Source organism: Arachis hypogaea, chromosome 14, assembly GCF_003086295.3.
Source record: "Arachis hypogaea cultivar Tifrunner chromosome 14, arahy.Tifrunner.gnm2.J5K5, whole genome shotgun sequence".
NCBI lineage: Eukaryota > Viridiplantae > Streptophyta > Magnoliopsida > Fabales > Fabaceae > Arachis > Arachis hypogaea.
This window is the reverse complement of record NC_092049.1, coordinates 79,303,222-79,322,506: the sequence shown is the minus strand read 5'-3', so window position 1 is coordinate 79,322,506 and position 19,285 is coordinate 79,303,222. Positions and strand designations below refer to the sequence as shown.

Here is a 19,285-nt window from a genome sequence, read left to right as displayed (position 1 = left end):
TTGTCTCCCACCTAGCACTTTGCTTTAACGTCCGTAAGTTGGACGCTCCACTAGCTCAATCTTCTGCTATGTGAGGATCTTCCAAGAGGAAGATCTCAAGCTCCTTGTTTCTCTGCATCTTCTCGCCATGGTATAGCTTCAGGTGTTGTCCATTAACTTTAATAAGTTCAGAGCTTGAAGGATGGCTTAGGTGATAAACTCCGTACGGTTCGGCCTTTTCTACTCTGTATGGACCTTCCCATCGTGATCTCAACTTACCTGGCATGAGCCTTAATCGAGATTTGTAAAGGAGGACGAAATCCCCAGGTTGGAACTCTTTCTTCTTGATGTGCTGATCATGTACAGCCTTCATCTTCTCCTTGTATATTCTTGAGTTCTCATAAGCTTCTAGGCGAAGGCTCTCTAGTTCCTGCAGTTGCAACTTCCTTTCAGCTCCGGCTTTCTCAATTCCCATCTTGCACTCCTTAACTGCCGAAAAGGCTCTGTGCTCTACTTCAACTGGGAGATGACAAGCTTTTCATAAACTAAGCGGAAAGGACTCATCCCAATGGGTGTCTTATATGCTGTTCTATATGCCCAGAGTGCATCTTGTAGCCTGGTGCTCCAGTCTTTTCTATAGGCTTTACTATCTTTTGTAAGATATGCTTAATTTCTCTGTTTGACAACTCGGCTTCCCATTAGTTTGGGGATGGTAAGCTGTTGCAACTTTATGAATTATCCCATGTTTCTTCATTAATCCTGTTAGTTCCTGTTACAAAAATGGGTGCCTTGATCGCTCACGATTGCTCGTGGTGATCCGAAGCGACATATAATATGGTTTCTCACAAAGGAAACAACAGTGTTAGCATCATCAGTACGGGTAGGAATTGCTTCCACCCATTTGGAAACATAATCCACAGCTAACAATATATAAAAATATCCATTAGAATTTGGAAATGGACCCATGAAGTCAATACCCCAAACATCAAAAATTTCATAGAAAAGCATAATTTGTTGAGGCATCTCATCCCTCCTGGATATATTACCAAATTTCTGGCATGGGAGACAAGATTTACAAAACTCAGCAGCGTCTCTAAAAAGAGTAGGCCACCAGAATCCACATCTAAGATCTTTCTAGCTGTTCTTTGAGGGCCAAAATGTCCTCCACTCTCAGATGAGTGACAGGCCTCTAAAATGGACTGGAATTCTGATTGAGGCACACAACGTCTAATTACTTGGTCAGCGCCACATCTCCATAAATACGAGTCATCCCATATATAATATTTAGACTCGCTTTTCAGCTTGTCTCTTTGATGCTTAGAAAATTTTGGAGGAAATGTGCGGCTAACTAAATAATTAGCTACAGGTGCATACCAAGGGACTACCTCAGATACTGCTTGCAGGTTATCAAAAGGAAAATTATCATCTATAGGAGTAGAATCATCCTTAATATGCTCAAGGCGACTCAGGTGGTCTGCCACTAAATTCTGATTACCACTCCTATCCTTTATTTCTAAATCAAATTCCTGTAACAGTAGTATCCAACGTATAAGTCTTGGTTTGGACTCCTTTTTAGCTAGTAGGTACTTTAAAGCTGCATGGTCCGAATACACTACTACTTAGTAACAAGTAAATAAGCTCGGAATTTATCCAGAGCAAAAACAATAGCAAGAAGCTCTTTCTCAGTGGTAGTATAATTGGACTGGGTAGTGTCTAAAGTCTTCGACGCATAAGCAAAACAAAGGGATCCTTACCTTCACGCTGAGCCAGCGCTGCTCCTACTGCATGGTTGGAAGCATCGCACATGATTTCAAATGGCTGGCTCCAGTCTGGTCCTCTCACAATTGGAGCTTGAGTCAGAGCAGTCTTCAGCTTATCAAACGCTTGTTTGCAATCCTCACTGAACTCGAACTCAATATCCTTCTGCAGTAATCTGGATAAGGGAAGTGCTACCTTACTAAAGTCCTTAATAAATCTCCTGTAAAAACCTGCATGGCCAAGGAACGAATGAACTTCCCTCACAGAAGAGGGGTAAGGTAAACTAGAAATAACATTCACCTTTGCGGGGTCTACAGAAATGCCATTATTAGATACCACATGTCCCAATACAATCCCTTGTTTTACCATAAAGTGACATTTTTTAAAATTTAATACAAGGTTTGTATTAACACATCTATCTAACACTCTAGATAATCCATCCAAGAAAAGGCTAAAAGAATCACCATAAACGCTAAAATCGTCCATAAAAACTTCCATACAATCCTCAATAAGGTCAGAGAAAAGACTCATCATGCACCTTTGGAAAGTAGCTGATGCATTGCACAAGCCGAAGGGCATTCTCTTGTAAGCATAAGTCCCAAAAGGACATGTAAAAGTAGTCTTTTCCTGATCCTCAGGAGCTATATGAATCTGGAAATAACCTGTGTAACCATCTAAAAACAATAATGTGATTTACCTGACAGGCAATCCAACATTTGATCAATGAATGAAAGTAGGTAGTAATCCTTACGGGTAGCTTGGTTGAGACGCCTGTAATCAATGCAGACTCTCCAAGCATTCTGAACTCTAGTCGCTATGAGCTCTCCATGCTCGTTCTTCACTGTAGTGACTCCAGACTTCTTGGGCACCACTTGTACTAGGCTTACCCATTCACTGTCTGAAATAGGATATATGATACCTGCTTCCAATAGTCTGGTCACTTCCTTTTTGACAACTTCCAAGATGGTGGGATTCAATCTTCTTTGGGGTTGACGGACAGGTCTTGCTCCCTCTTCTAAAAATATTCTGTGCTCACATACTTGAGGGTTGATTCCTACTATGTCTGCCAAACTCCACCCAATTGCCTTCTTATGCTTTCTCAGCACATCAAGTAACTGCTCTTCTTGTTGAGAAGTAAGTTCCCTTCCAATAATAACTGGAAACTTCTGCTCATCTTCAAGATAAGCATATTTGAGATGCGGAGGGAGGGGTTTTAATTCTAACTTCTGATCATGGGCAGGCTCTGGATTATCTGGAGCTTGTGAAAATGACGAAGTGCCCTCATTGTCAGTTAAAAGGGTCCCCACATTTGGACCTTGTCCAGTGTGCCTCTCTTCTAACTCTTCCTTGTGAACTTCAGCTACACTTTCATCTATGACATCAAACTGGAAGATAAACGATCTTCTGGAGGGTTGTCAATGACTCCATTCAGATTGAAATTACTATACGGCCATCTATTTCAAAGGAGTATGTTCCTGAAAAAGCATCCAATTTGAATTTTGATGTCTTCAGGAATGGTCTTCCAAGTAGGATTGATGATGGCTTATCTGAATCATTATGGGGCATCTCCAAGATATAAAAATCAGTGGGAAATATAAGCGCTTTAATGTTCACCAAAACATCTTCAGCAACTCCAGCCACTGTAATAATGCTTTTATCTGCTAACAAAAACGAGCTGCCGACCTTTCTAAGGGAGGGAGCCTCAAAATATCATATATAGACAAAGGCATTATACTAACACATGCTCCTAAATCACACATGCAATCATAAATTACTACACCACTAATAGTACAGCTAACTATACAAGGACCTGGATCACTACATTTTTCAGGTAATCCTCCCATTAAAGCAGATATGGAACTACCTAAAGGAATAGTTTCTAATTCATTAATTTTGTCTTTATGAATACACAAATCTTTTAGAAACTTTGCATATTTAGGTACTTGCTGAATAACATCAAAAAGAGGAACAGTTACCTCGACCTTTTTGAATATTTCTACCATTTTAGGATCGGGTTCCAGCTTCTTCCTGGGCTTCCTTGCAAGTTGTGGAAATGGAATAGGAGTAGTGTTTTCTGTAGTGTCTGCGCCTTTTGGTGCTTTCTTTTGTGGTTGAGCTATTTCTTCTCCAGCTATGTCCTCTATGTCCTCTTCCTCCTCAACATCTTCTATTTCTACCACCTCTTCAGCTGAGGCGTGTTCTGGTGGGCTTGGTTCCTCCTGGTTCCTCTCCTGCAGAGTGGTTCCGGACCTTAGGGTGATGGCATTAATGCCTCCCTTTGGATTGGGTAATGGTTGAGAGGGGATTCCAGTGGAGCTTAAGGTTGGTTACTGGAATTTTACGTTGCTCCAATCTGTGAGACAAGAGCTTGCAAAGTAGAGGTCAGACCGTTCAAACTGGCATTAATACTATTCATGATGTTATTTTCCATGGTCTGTTGTCTTCGCTCAAAAGATTGTAGTAACTCTTCATTAGGAGATGAAGAAGAATGAGTGAATTGAGAGGTCTGCTGTTGATTGTGCTGTGGTCCTTGGTTTTGCCTCAGGTGAGTGCTTTGTAAGGTTGATTCTGCTGCCTGTTGTTGTTATTATTCCACCTCTGATTTCCCTAATTATCTCTGCCTCCTCTGTTATTGTTGTCCCTCCAATTTTGGTTAGAATTGTCCTGCCATCCATGGTTATTATTTCCACTTTGATTGTACCCTTGGTTGGGGCGGTCATAGAAGTTATGAGTGGATGCCACCATGTTGTCTTCTTGTTAGAGCTGCGGGCATTCATCAGTATAATGGCTATAATCAGCACAGATTCTACAAACTCTCTGTGGGACTAGTTATTAGTTTTGCTGTGGTTGAGGGGGTTGAGCTTGCTGAGCTTGTTGTTGATTCAATTGCATCTGCTTCAGCAAGTTGGTCATCTCACATATACTCTGAGCTCGAGCCGCAGTCTCTCTGTTAGAGGATACTTCTGCAACGGCTTTTGAACGGCCTTGCTTTTGCCTGTGGTTCCTAGTACATTCAGCTAAATCACTGATCAATTGCCATGCTTCATCAGTGGTCTTGTACTTCTTCATAGACCCATTGCTGGCACTTTCCAATGTGGTCTTATCTTGGGGCCTCATACCCTGTGTGATATAGCTGAGTAACACCATCTTATTAATCCTATGGTGGGGGCATGCTTCAGAAGATTATTGAAGCGCTCCCAGTATTCAAAGAGAGACTCATTGTCATCCTGAACAATAGTGGAAATATCCTTCCTCAGTTTATCAATAACTTCAGATGGAAAGAATTTCTCCAAAAACTCCTTTCTGAGTGTATCCCAGTTGGATACATTTGCTAGAGGTTGAGTGTAGTACCACTCTCTTGCCTTTCCCTCAAGAGAAAATGGAAAGCTTTCAGCAAAATTGAAGTTTCATCAGTACCATCACGCCTGACAGTGGAACAGGCTGCCTGGAAATCTCTCAAGTGCTTGATGGGCTCTTGAGCAGGTAAGCCATGAAACTTGGACATCAAATTTAGCAGTGCGGTCTTTATTTCAAAATCTGTAGCTACCGCTGGATGATGCGCTTGAAACGGTTGCATTGTAAAATCAGGAGCTCCTTCCTCCTGGATGGTAACTCTCCTAGCTGCCATGTCTCCGGCTCGTAAAACAACCGAATTAGTAGAACGGGGGCTGGTTTCTTCCTCAACTGACGTTTAGATTCGTCTTCAGAGAGGACTAACCGACGCTTAGCTCGCCTTATTCGTGAAATAGTCCTTTCAATTTCAGGATCGAATATTGGCAAGTTGGGGTCAGGTAGTGAACGCGTCATTTGACGAAAAAAACATGCAGCTCATAGTAAAAACAATAAAATAGAATGCAAATACATAAATTCTAATTAAAAACTTTAGCACTCTATTGCAACTCCCCGGCAACGGTGCCAAAAATTGACGGAGCACAGAAGTTGGTGAATTAAAAATTATTAAAATAGTTACGTTGTAAGTATAGTTCTTAACTCACCGAAAATCTGCCTATCAATTTAGAAATATGTCACAGAGAATTTAAAGTAAAAATTATTGGGAGTTTGAGTCCCAGGTCGTCTCCCACGAGTTGCAGAAAAGTGTGCTATTTTATTAATCAGATGTTTCCAAAGAAACTGAGGTAAGTAGATGGAAAATTAAATTGAGAAAATTAAATAATATGAGTAAAAGCCTTGAGTGGGAGTTGATTAGTTCGAATCTCTATTATTGATGGAATGATTTCAAGATTAATTGATAATTAATGATTGTTCTGTTTAGTTATCCTTTACTAGGTAAAGGAAAGTCAAACGAGTTGGAATGCTAGATCTGTTCACGAGTTGCAACCCACTTAGTTCAAAGGGATTGGTGTTAGTGACTAGATAGCAATCCAACAGTTAACCCAATTACAAATTTTCTTTCAATCCTTCCAACTCAAGAGTTCCTTTCAATCAACTCCCCATCAAGTGAGGGAACTACTCGCTCATTGTAATAATAAATCCATAACACATGAAAGGGAATTAAAAGAAGACATGATTATTGGAAATTAAAATGAATTAAAAAAAAGAAATAACCCTTGTACTAAATAATCATAAAAGTATTCAATTGACAAAATTGAGCAAAGCAAAGAACATGGAATAATAAAACCAAGTTAAGAGAACGAACTAGAATGACGAAGTCTTGATGAAGTACTAACTCTTCTCAATGTTCCAATGCTAAGACCAATTGAAAATTAAATCCTAAAAACTAAAGAAAAAAAACCTAGAGGAGGAGTAAAACTCGATCTAAAACTGAAAACTGTGTAGAATGAATGTTGTCTTTTGTTTCTGCATGTTCTCTGGCTCTACTCTGCTGTTCCGGGCCGAAAACTGGGTCGAAATAAGGTCCAAAATCACCCCCAGCGAGTTCTGCAGATTATGCAGATCGCACATGTCACGCGATCGCGCCACCCATGCGGACGCGTCATTCGCGCTTTTCCTTGCCACGCGTTCGCGTCGTCCATGCTACCGCGTCGCTTTAGCTCTTCCAATCCGCGCGGCCGCGTGAGCCATGCGGCCGCGTCACTGCGATTTGCTCTCTTCCGCGGTCGCGTGAGCCATGCGACCGCGTCACTTCTCGCTGGTTATCTCCTCAAATTCTTGTATTCCTTCCATTTCTGCCAGCTTCCTTTCCAATCTCCAACTCATTCATGCCCTGTAAAGTCTGAAACACTCAACACACAGATCACGGCATCGAATGGAATAAAGGAGAATTAAAAATACATAATTAAAGTCTCTAGGAAGCAGTTTTCAAACATGTAATAAATTCAGGAAGGAATTATAATTGCATGCTAATTTAATGAATAAGTGGGTAAGGATCGTGATAAAACCACACAATTAAACACAATATAAACCATAAAATAGTGGTTTATCAACTTAACAAGAATTTATCCTATTTCGTCATCTCCAATGTTGGAAGAAGGTGTAAGTTATCTTCCATAAGAGAAAGTCAAACAAGACTAGTTAATCTCAATCCAAAATTCCTAATCAACTTACTAATGGAATTAGCAAGAGATTAGAGTCAATGGAAATCATATTAACTAACAACTATAGATTGCCCACATGAGTTGGGTATTCATGACTCAAGATTACCTAATTACTCTTTTCAAGCCAAGAATGCTCAAGATCTACTCTAACATCCAACCAAGCATTTTGTCAAACACTTGGGAGGCATAATAGGAAAGCATAGTAAAAGTGCAAGAAATATAAAGCTACCAACTATCAATTGTAAGGAAAATGAGATTCACAACTCAAATCAACAATAAAAGAGCATCAATCATCAAATTGCATTAAAAGGGATTCAAATTCAACATGAGTGCATGAACATAAAAGAGGCATAAAAGTAAAATTAACATCACAAACTAAGAGAATGAAGGTGTAGAAGCAAGAATTCATAAAGGAAACAAGAAGAGAACATGAAATCGGACCTAGATCTAAGAGAACTTAACCTAATCCAACCTAATTCTAGAGAGAAGAGGGAGCTTCTCTCCAAGAAAACTAACTAAAGGCTCATCATGACTAACTAAGTGCTCCCCCTTGCTCAATCTTCAATTCTGAATCAAATACCCTCAGAAACAAGTTGGATTTGGGCCTGGGCAGCTCAGAAATTGCCCCCAGTGTTTTGCGTTTAAGCGAGTCACGTTCGAGCATCGACGCATACGCGTGGGTCACGCGTGCGCATCACTTGGCGATTTTCCTATCCACGCGTACACGTCATGTGCGCGTACGCGTCGCCATGCAACTTCACTTCCACGCGTGCGTGTCTTCTGCGCGTGCGCGTGGGTTGATGTACTCCAAATCCTTGTTTCCTCATGCATTCTCCACTTTGTATGCTTTTCTCCTCATTTCTTCCGTCCAATACTTGCCTTATGGACCTGAAATCACTCAACAAACACATCAAGGCATCGAATGGAATTAAAGTGAATTAAAATCACCAATTTAAGGGCCTAAAATGCATGTTTTTACACTTAAGCACAATTTAAGAGAGAATTACAAAACCATGCTATTTCATTGAATAAATGTGAGAAAAGGTGATAAAATCCCCTAAAATAAGCACAAGATAAACCACAAAATTAGGGTTTATCAAACCTCTCCACACTTAAACTAAGCATGTCCTCATGCTAAAATCAAGAAAGAAGCAAAGGGGTATCAACATTTATTCAATGCAAACTAACTATATACAATCTATCTATATGCAATCTATCTACATGAATGCATCTACTTGGTCAAAATAAGTCAACTTACAAGAATACATATATAAGTACAAGGGCTAAAGCCATAGCAGTAAATTCAAACCCACAATTGAATTGAATTATTGAAAGATTTTACAAACTTGCAAGAATAGATGATCATGGGTGGAAACATGTAATTGAGCGATCGAACCCTCACCAGATGTGTATCCGCTCTATTCACTCAAGTGTATAGGGTTGATTCACTCAATTCTCCCCTAATCATGCTTTCCAAGATTTATTTTTCATCTAACAATCAACAATTATTCCATGCATGCATACAAATATCATGAGGACTTTCCATAGGTTGTAATGGGACTAGGGTCAAGGTAAGGATGCATATGGTCAAGTGAGCTTGAGATTTGAATCTTTGATTAACATAAACTTCCCACCCAATCTATATAACAACCTATACAATTTCAAAGCTAACTTAACTACCCATTTTTCACTTTTTCACACACTCATGCATTCTCTTTTTTATCACCACACATATTCATTGATTTTTATTGAACTTTACTTTGGGGTATTTTGTCCCCCTTTTATTGCTTTTCTTTTTCTTTCTTTTCTTTATATATATATATATTTTTTTTTTTCTTTTTTTTTTCTCATCATTTTTCTTTTCAAACTAAAATATATATACAAGAGGTTCAATGTATACGGTTTAAACATAATTGAAACATGAGTATGTACCCAATTTTCAAGATTTTCAACCAAAATTGCAAAATATACTTTTATCCCTACCCAATGTACCCAACTTTCCCAAAATTAAGTAATGAACACTCTCACTAGCCTAAGCTAATCAAAGATCCGAACAAGAGACATTTATTATTTTTCGCTTTTAGGCTTGTAATGTGCTAAAATTAAGAACAAATGAGTTAAGTATAGGCTCAAAATTGGTTAACAATTGAAGATAAAAGGTAGGCTATTTGGGTAAGTGAGTTATTTGAAACAATGGTCTCAATCATATAAGTGCATGTATACACAAAATAATGGACATAAAGAATCAAACAAATCAAAGATTACAATCATAGGAAGAGAATAATGCACACAATAATGAAAGTAAGTGGTTATATATGATGTAACCACACAATTAGGCTCAAGTCCCACATGCTTATGTTCTTAGCTCAAAAATCATGTTCCACAATATATGTAGTTCAAGCAAGTTCAAAAAAATTTTTTCCCCAATCAATTGGGGTACCTTATAGATAAAATCCTTGAAAATTTTCATTATTTTGACTAAGCTTATTATATAGATGAAAAATAGGAAAGTGCAACAACAATTCCTAAAAGACCTAAAAATGAAATGCAAAAGTATTGGGATTAGAAACCTGTCACCCAAAGGCGTCGACTGGTCGGACGACCTCCCCACACTTAAAAGTTTGCACCATCCTCGGTGCACTCAACGATGAGCAAGGGGGTACGGCGACTTTTCGAGTTGCCACCCTCAGCTGGCGGATCAACCGGTGCTCCGTGTTCTTTTTTTCCGCTTCTATTTTTGCTTATGGTGCATCAGTCATGAAAAATATAGAATAACACCGTAAGATGAGAAAATAAAAAGTAAGGAAGCGTAAATTATTGGAATGAGGTAACCCACTAGAATGGAGTGAGTGAATTAGTGTGACATTAATTTAAAATAGGTGTGTGCATTCTAAGTTGCATGCGGTTTAGAACACACATACTAGCTTTAAAAGCTATATCTCAATTATACAAATGAAAGCATACACTTCAATCAATCTAGTGTGCTTGAGATACTTTAAAAGACTTGTAGGTTAAGGCAACCAAACAAGTAGTGAAGAAGCATAAAAGCATTCAAGAAAAAATCAAGCAATTTTTTAAATTGGATTATGAACGGACATTGATTGATGTGTAAGTAAACTTAGTGGACAAAATGGTATATGAAACTTACACAACAATCAATGCCACATATTGACCTAAGTGACATAGAGGTGGGAGACATGGATGCCATGGAACTTAGAAAAAGAATATAGAAATAAAAAATCAATCACATAGCAAGCATGGCCCACAAAGCTTAGAAAGCTAAAAAATATGTCACTTAGGTAAGCTTTCGATCCGATTTCACAATTCCAAAATCTCAATGCATGAAATAGGTGATGTCAATAAAGGTAAATCACAAACAAGCATCGCCTAAAAAAAATGCAATGATAATATACAATTGCCTAGCGATGGATGATGAATGCATGGTGGCCAAAACATGCAATTCAAAAGAGTTAAGAATCTTAAAGGCAATGTAACATGTACTTAGTGTTTACGAATGTTAAACCTGAAAACTGAAAACCAAGTAACAAATTTTAACCTCAACAAAGAAATCCAACAATGAAAAAAATAAAAACAATTATGCTAAAATAGAATTCAGTTAATAATAGGCAGCAAGAATTAGCAACAAAATGAGTAATCCAACACTTATAATGAAAAGTAAAAGTTAGACAAAAATTAAACTAACTAGCTACTAAAAAAAATGGTGTTATATGGTGTTTGGTAGTGTTGGATGATGTTTAAAGGGTGGAAAGAAAAGAAGAGAGAAGAAGGAAAGAAATGAAAATAAGAGAAGAAAAGAAGATGGTTGATACAGGGCAAACCACGCGTACGCGTGCATGACGCGTGCGCGTGGAAATGACGAAATGGGGACGACGCGTACGCGTGCAGCACGCGTGCGCGTGGATGGGTTATTTCGAGAGCGACGCGTACGCGTGACCAGCCTTGCATGAAAGGCACAGTGCACGCGCGCTGTTCGTGCAACCCTCGGGAAGAATGGCTTGGGGGTGAAAATATGCAATCCACGCGTACGCGTGCATGACGCGTGCGCGTGGATGGTTGGTGATGAGCGGATAATTTATACGCTTTTTGGCATTGTTTTTAGTATGTTTTTAGTAGAATCTAGTTACTTTTAGGGATGTTTTCATTAGTTTTTATGTTAAATTCACATTTCTGGACTTTACTATGAGTTTGTGTGTTTTTCTGTGATTTCAGGTATTTTCTGGCTGAAATTGAGGGACTTGAGCAAAAATCAGATTCAGAGGTTGAAGAAGGACTGCTGATGCTGTTGGATTCTGACCTCCCTGCACTCAAAATGGATTTTTTGGAGATACAGAACTCAAAATGGCGCGCTTCCAATTGCGTTGGAAAGTAGACATCCAGGGCTTTTCAGGAATATATAATATTCCATACTTTGCCCAAGTTTAGATGACTCAAACTGGCGTTCAACGCCAGCTCTCTGCTCAATTCTGGCGTCCAGCGCCAGAAACAAGTTGCAAAGTGGAGTTCAACGCCCAAACTGGCACAAAAGCTGGCGTTCAACTCCAAGAATGACATCTCCACGTGTAGACTTCAAGCTCAGCCCTAGCACACACCAAGTGGGCCCCGGAAGTGGATTTATGCATCAATTACTTACTTCTGTAAACCCTAGTAGCTAGTTTATTATAAATAGGACCTTTTATTATTGTATTAGACATCTTTGGATTATCTTTTGATCTATTGATCGCGTTTGGGGGCTTGCCATTCGGCCATGCCTGGACCATTATTACTTTGTATTTTCAACGGTAGAGTTTCTGCACTCCATAGATTAAGGTGTGGAGCTCTGCTGTTCCTCAAAGATTAATGCAAAGTACTACTGTTTTCTATTCAATTCATCTTATTTCGCTTCTAAGATATTCATTCGCACTTCAACCTGAATGTGATGAACGTGACAATCATCATCATTCCCTATGAACGCGTGCCTGACAACCACTTCCGTTCTACATTAGATTGAATGAGTATCTCTTAGATCTCTTAATCAGAATCTTCGTGGTATAAGCTAGATTGATGGCGGCATTCATGAGAGTCCGGAAAGTCTAAACCTTGTCCGTGGTATTCCGAGTAGGACCCTGGGATTGAATGACTGTGACGAACTCCAAACTCGCGAGTGCTGGGCGTAGTGACAGACGCAAAAGGATAGTAAATTCTATTCCAGTATGATCGAGAACCTCCAAGATGATTAGCCATGCAGTGACAGCGCATCGGACCATTTTCACAGAGAGGAATAGGATGCAACCAACGACAAGGGTGATGCCTCCAACGATTAGCCGTGCTGTGACAGAGCATTTGGACCATTTTCCCGAGAGGATTAAAAGTAGCCATTGGCACCGGTGACATCCTTACACAAAGCCAGCCATAGAAAGGAGTAAGACTGATTGGATGAAGACAGAAGGAAAGCAGAGGTTCAGAGGAATGAATGCATCTCCATACGCTTATCTGAAATTCTCACCAATGATTTACATAAGTATTTCTATCCTTATTTTAGTATTAATTTCGAAAACTCCATAACTATTTTATATCCGCCTGACTGAGATTTACAAGGTGACCATAGCTTGCTTCATACCAACAATCTCCGTGGGATCGACCCTTACTCACGTAAGGTTTATTACTTGGACGACCCAGTGCACTTGCTGGTTAGTTATGCGAAGTTGTGAAGATATGTTTAGACCATGGTTCTGTGCATCCGTTTTTGGTGCCATCGCCAGGGAATCAATTTCGAACAATAATTCACAACCTGAGTAACAATTTCGCATACCAAGTTTTTGGCGCCGTTGCCGGGGATTGTTCGAGTTTGGACAACTGACGGTTCATCTTGTTGCTCAGATTGGGTAACTTTCTTTTCGTTTTCTTTTCAAAAAGTTTTCAAAAATCTTTCAAAAAAATCTTTCAAAAAATTTCTCCTTTGTTTTCAAAAAAAAAAAGAAAAAAAATAAAAATGTTTTCAAAAATATATTTTTCTTCAAAATTTTTAAGAATGAATTCTAGTGTTTCATGAAGCATGTTGAAGCCTGGCTGGCTGTAAAGCCATGTCTAATTCTTCTGGATAGGGCATGTCAGGCATGTCATGTCTGAGTTACATACTAAAGCTTGGCTGGCTATTAAGCCATGCCTGACCCTTTGATTGGAGCTTTAGACTAAAGAGCATAAGATTCCTGGAATTCATATTAAAAATTTTGGGATCCTTATTTTTTTTTTCAAATAATTTTCGAAACAATACAAAAAAATTAGAAAATTATAAAATCAAAAATATTTTTTGTGTTTCTAGTTTGAGTCTTGAGTCAAGTTGAAAGTTTGGTGTCAATTGCATGTTCATCTTGCATTTTTTGAAAAATTCATGCATTCATAGTGTTCTTTATGATCTTCAAGTTGTTCTTGGTAAGTCTTCTTGTTTGATCTTGATGTGTTCATGTTTTGTGTCTTTTCTTGTTTTTCATATGCATTCTTGAATTCTTAGTGCCTAAGCATTAAAGATTTCTAAGTTTGGTGTCTTGCATGTTTTCTTTGCATAAAAAAATTTTCAAAAATATGTTCTTGATGTTCATCTTGACATTCAAAGTGTTCTTGGTGTTCATCTTGACATTCATAGCATTCTTGCATGCATTCATTGTTTTGATCCAAAAAATTTCATGCATTGAATCTTTTTCATGTTTTTCTCTCTCATCATAAAAATCAAAAATCAAAAAAATATCTTTCCCTCTTTTCTCTCATAAAATTCGAAAAATTTGAGTTGACTTTTTCAAAAATTTTTAAAATCTAGTTGTTTTTATGAGTCAAATCAAATTTTCAATTTAAAAATCTTATCTTTTTCAAAATCTTTTTCAAAAATCAAATCTTTTTTCAATTTTTTTTAGTTATTTTCAAAATTTCAAAAATATTTTTCAAAAATCTTTTTCTTAATTTTACATCATATTTTCGAAAATACATCATCAATTAATGTTTTGATTCAAAAATTTCAAGTTTGTTACTTACTTGTTAAGAAAGATTCAAACTTTAAGTTCTAGAATCATATCTTGTGATTTCTTGTGAATCAAGTCATTAATTGAGATTTTAAAAATCAAATCTTTTTCAAAAACTAATTTCTATCATATCTTTTCTAACTTCCTAACTTCTTATCTTTTCAAATTTGTTTCAACTAACTAACTAACTTTTTGTTTGTTTCTTGTCTTTTTCAAAACTACCTAACTAACTCTCTCTCTCTCTAATTTTCGAAAATATCTTCCCTCTTTTACAAAATTCTTTTTAATTAACTAATTATTTTAATTTTTGATTTTTTATTTTCGAAAATTACTAACCTTTTTCAAAACTATTTTCAAAAATCACTAACTCTTTTTCAAAAATTATTTTCGAAATTCTCCCTCTCTCATCTCATTCTAATTATTTATTCATCTACTAACATCTCTTCCTCACATCACTCACCAAATTCGAACCCCCTCTTCCATCTGTGTTCGAATTTTTTCTTCTTCTTTTCTTCTACTCACACAGGGACCTCTATACTGTGGTATAAAGGATCCTTATTATTATTATTATTATTATTTCTGTGCCCTCTTCTTTGTCATATGAGCAGGAGCAAGGACAAGAATATTCTTGTTGAAGCAGATCCAGAACCTGAAAGGACTCTGAAGAGGAAACTAAGAGAAGCTAAATTACAACAATCCAGAGATAACCTTTCAGAAATTTTCGAACAGGAAGAGGAGATGGCAGCCGAAAATAATAATAATGCAAGGAGGATGCTTGGTGACTTTACTACACCAAATTCCAATTTACATGGAAGAAGCATCTCCATTCCTGCCATTGGAGCAAACAACTTTGAGCTGAAACCTCAATTAGTTTCTCTGATGCAGCAGAACTGCAAGTTTCATGGACTTCCATCTGAAGATCCTTTTCAGTTCTTAACTGAATTCTTGTAGATATGTGATACTGTTAAGACTAATGGAGTAGATCCTGAAGTCTACAGGCTCATGCTTTTCCCTTTTGCTGTAAGACACAGAGCTAGAGTGTGGTTGGACTCTCAACCCAAAGACAGCCTGAACTCTTGGGATAAGCTGGTCACGGCTTTCTTAGCCAAGTTCTTTCCTCCTCAAAAGCTGGCAAGCTTAGAGTGGATGTTCAAACCTTCAGACAGAAAGAAGGTGAATCCCTCTATGAAGCTTGGGAAAGATACAAGCAGCTGACCAAAAAGTGTCCTTCTGACATGCTTTCAGAATGGACCATCCTGGATATATTCTATGATGGTTTATCTGAGCTATCAAAGATGTCATTGGATACTTCTGCAGGTGGATCCATTCACCTAAAGAAAATGTCTGCAGAAGCTCAAGAACTCATTAACATGGTTGCTAATAACCAGTTCATGTACAATTCTGAGAGGAATCCTATGAATAATGGGACGCCTATGAAGAAGGGAGTTCTTGAAATTGATACTCTGAATGCCATATTGGCTCAGAACAAAATATTGACTCAGCAAGTCAATATGATTTCTCAGAGTCTGAATGGAATGCAAGCTGCATCCAACAGTACTCAAGAGGCATCTTCTAAAGAAGAAGCTTATGATCCTGAGAACCCTGCAATAGCAGAGGTGAATTACTTAGGTGAACCTTATGGAAACACCTATAATCCATCATGGAGAAATCATCCAAATCTCTCATGGAAGGATCAACAAAAGCCTCAACAAGGCTTTAATAATGGTGGAAGATACAGGTTCAACAGTAGTAAACCTTTACCATCATCCACTCAGCAACAGACAGAGAACTCTGGACAAAATACCTCTAATTTAGCAAACTTAGTCTCTGATCTGTCAAGGCCACTGTAAGTTTCATGAATGAAACAAGGTCTTCCATTAGAAATTTGGAAGCACAAGTGGCCAGTTGAGTAAAAGGATCACTGAAATCCCTCCTAGTACTCTCCCAAGCAATATAGAAGAAAATCCAAAAGGAGAGTGCAAGGCCATTGACATAACCACCATGACCGAACCTGTAAGGGAAGGAGAGGACGTGAATCCCAAGGAGGAAGACCTCCTGGGACGTCCAGTGATCAATAAGGAGTTTCTTTCTGAGGAACCAAAAGAATCTGAGGCTCAACTAGAGACCATAGAGATTCCATTAAACCTCCTTATGCCATTCATGAGCTCTGATGAGTATTCCTCTTCTGAAAAGAATGAGGATGTTACTGAAGAGCAAGCTGCCAAGTTCCTTGGTGCAATCATGAAGCTAAATGCCAAATTATTTGGTATTGAAACTTGGGAAGATGAACCTCCCTTTTTCACCAATGAACTAAGTGATTGGATCAACTGACATTGCCTCAGAAGAGACAGGATCCTGGAAAGTTCATAATATCTTGTACCATAGGCACCATGATCTTTAAGGCTCTGTGTGACCTTGGTTCAGGAATAAACCTCATGCCCCTCTCTGTAATAGAGAAACTGGGAATCTATGGGGTGCAAGCTACTAAAATCTTATTAGAGATGGCAGACAATTCAAGAAAATAGGCTTATGGACAAGCAGAGGATGTGTTAGTAAAGGTTGAAGGCCTTTACATCCCTGCTGATTTCATAGTCCTAGATACTGGAAAGGAAGAGGATGAATCCATTATCCTAGGAAGACCTTTCCTAGCCACAGCAAGAGCTGTGATTGATGTGGACAAAGGAGAATTGATCCTTCAATTAAATAAGGACAACCATGTGTTTACAACTCAAGGATCTCTCTCTGCATCCATGGAGAGGAAGCAGAAAAAGCTTCTCTCAAAGCAGAGTCAACCAAAGCCCCCAAAGTCAAACTCTAAGTTTGTGTTGGGAGGCCACAACCAAACTCTAAGTTTGGTGTCAAACCCCCATATCCAAACTCTAAGTTTGGTGTTGGGAGGTCTCAACAAAGCTCTGCACATCTGTGAGGCTCCATGAGAGCCCACTGTCAAGCTATTGACATTAAAGAAGCGCTTGTTGGGAGGCAACCCAATGTTTATTTATCTAATTTTATTGTTGTTTTTCATGTTTTCTTAGGTTCATGATCATGTGGAGTCACAAAATAAACAAAAAAATTTAGAAACAGAATCAAAAACAGCGGAAGAAAAATCACACCCTGGAGGAAGCACCTGTCTGGCGTTCAATGCCAGAACAGAGCATGGTTCTGGCACTGAACGCCCAAAATGGGCAGTATCTGGGCGCTTAACGCCCAAAATGGGCAGCATCTGGGCGCTGAACGCCAGAATTGCACCCTGGAGAAGAGCTGGCGCTGAACGCCCAGAACAAGCATGGTTCTGGCGTTCAACGCCAGAAATGGGCAACAAATGGGCGTTGAACGCCCAAAATGGCACCAACCTGGCGCTGAACACCCAGAGTTGTGTGCAAGGGCATTTTACATGCCTAATTTGGTGCAAGGTTGTAAATCCTTGAACACCTCAGGATCTGTGGACCCCACAGGATCATCTCAGGATTTGTGGACCCCACAGGATCCCCAGCTACCTCCACTCATTCTCTTCTCTCTTCTCAATCATCCTCTATTCCCAATAAACACTCTTCCCCAAAATCCTTCACCTATCACCTCCATCTCTCTTCCCTATTAACCCTTCACCACTCATATCCACCCACTCTTCCCCATAAACCTACCCAATAAACTCCACCTACCTTCAAAATTCAAATTAATTTCCCACCCAAACCCACCCATATGGCTGAACCTTAACCCCCCCTCCCTTCCCTATATAAAGCCTTACATTCTTCCTCACTTTCACACAACACAACCCTCTCTTCTCTTCTTGGCCGAAACACACCTCCCCCCTCTTCTCCATCTTTTCTTCTTCTTCTTCATCTAATTCTTTATTTTCTTGCTTGAGGGCAAGCAATATTCTAAGTTTGGTGTGGTAAAAGCATAAGCTTTTTATTTTTCCATTACCATTGATGGCACCTAAGACCGGAGAATCCTCTAGAAAAGGGAAAGGGAAGACAAAAACTTCCACCTCCGAGTCATGGGAGATGGAAAGATTCATCTCCAAAGCTCATCAAGACCACTTCTATGATGTTGTGGCCAAGAAGAAGGTGATCCCCGAGGTCCCTTTCAAACTCAAAAGAAATGAGTATCCGGAGATCCGACATGAAATTCAAAGAAGAGGTTGGGAAGTTCTAACAAATCCCATCCAACAAGTCGGTATCCTAATGGTTCAAGAGTTCTATGCCAATGCATGGATCACCAAGAACCATGATCAAAGTAAGAACCCGGATCCAAAGAACTATGTTACAATGGTTCAGGGGAAATACTTGGATTTTAGTCCGGAAAATGTGAGGTTGGTGTTTAACTTGCCTATGATGCAAGGAGATGAACACCCCTACACTAGAAGGGTCAACTTTAATCAAAGGTTGGACCAAGTCCTCATGGACATATGTGTGGAAGGAGCTCAATGGAAGATTGACTCCAAAGGCAAGCCGGTTCAACTAAGAAGATTGGACCTCAAGCCTGTGGCTAGAGGATGGTTGGATTTCATCCAACGCTCCATCATCCCCACTAGCAACCGATCTGAAGTTACTGTGGATCGGGCCATCATGATCCATAGCATCATGATTGGAGAAGAAGTAGAGGTTTATGAAGTCATCTCCCTTGAACTCTACAAAATAGCCGAAAAGCCCTCTCCTGGGGCAAGGCTAGCTTTTCCTCATCTTATCTACTCAGCTGGAGCTTCCATAGAAGGAGACATTCACATTGAGGAAGAGAAGCCTATCACTAAGAAAAAGATAGAGCAAGCAAGAGAGCCCATTCATGGAGCTCAAGAGGCACAGGAAGCTCATCACCATGAGATCCCGGAGATGCCTCATATGCATTTTCCTCCACAAAACTATTTGGAGCAAATCAACACCTCCCTAGGAGAAATAAGTTCCAACATGGGACAACTAAGGGTGGAACATCAAGAGCACTCCATCATCCTTCATGAAATAAGAGAAGATCAAAAAGCAATGAGGGAGGAGCAACAAAGACAAGGAAGAGACATAGAAGAGCTCA

The 19,285-nt window shown here is 39.1% G+C and overlaps 2 non-coding genes across 2 annotated transcripts; one reads left to right on the top strand and one right to left on the bottom strand.

The window, feature by feature from the left end:
• Positions 1 to 4,891: 4,891 nt before the first annotated feature.
• On the top strand, positions 4,892 to 4,997 carry LOC112746764 (small nucleolar RNA R71). Its single transcript, XR_003174630.1, has one exon. It is a non-coding gene; the product is annotated as a small nucleolar RNA R71 (small nucleolar RNA).
• Positions 4,998 to 15,396: 10,399 nt separating this feature from the next.
• LOC112746064 (small nucleolar RNA R71) lies at positions 15,397 to 15,504 on the bottom strand. Its single transcript, XR_003173964.1, has one exon. It is a non-coding gene; the product is annotated as a small nucleolar RNA R71 (small nucleolar RNA).
• Between the last annotated feature and the right edge of the window lie 3,781 nt (positions 15,505 to 19,285).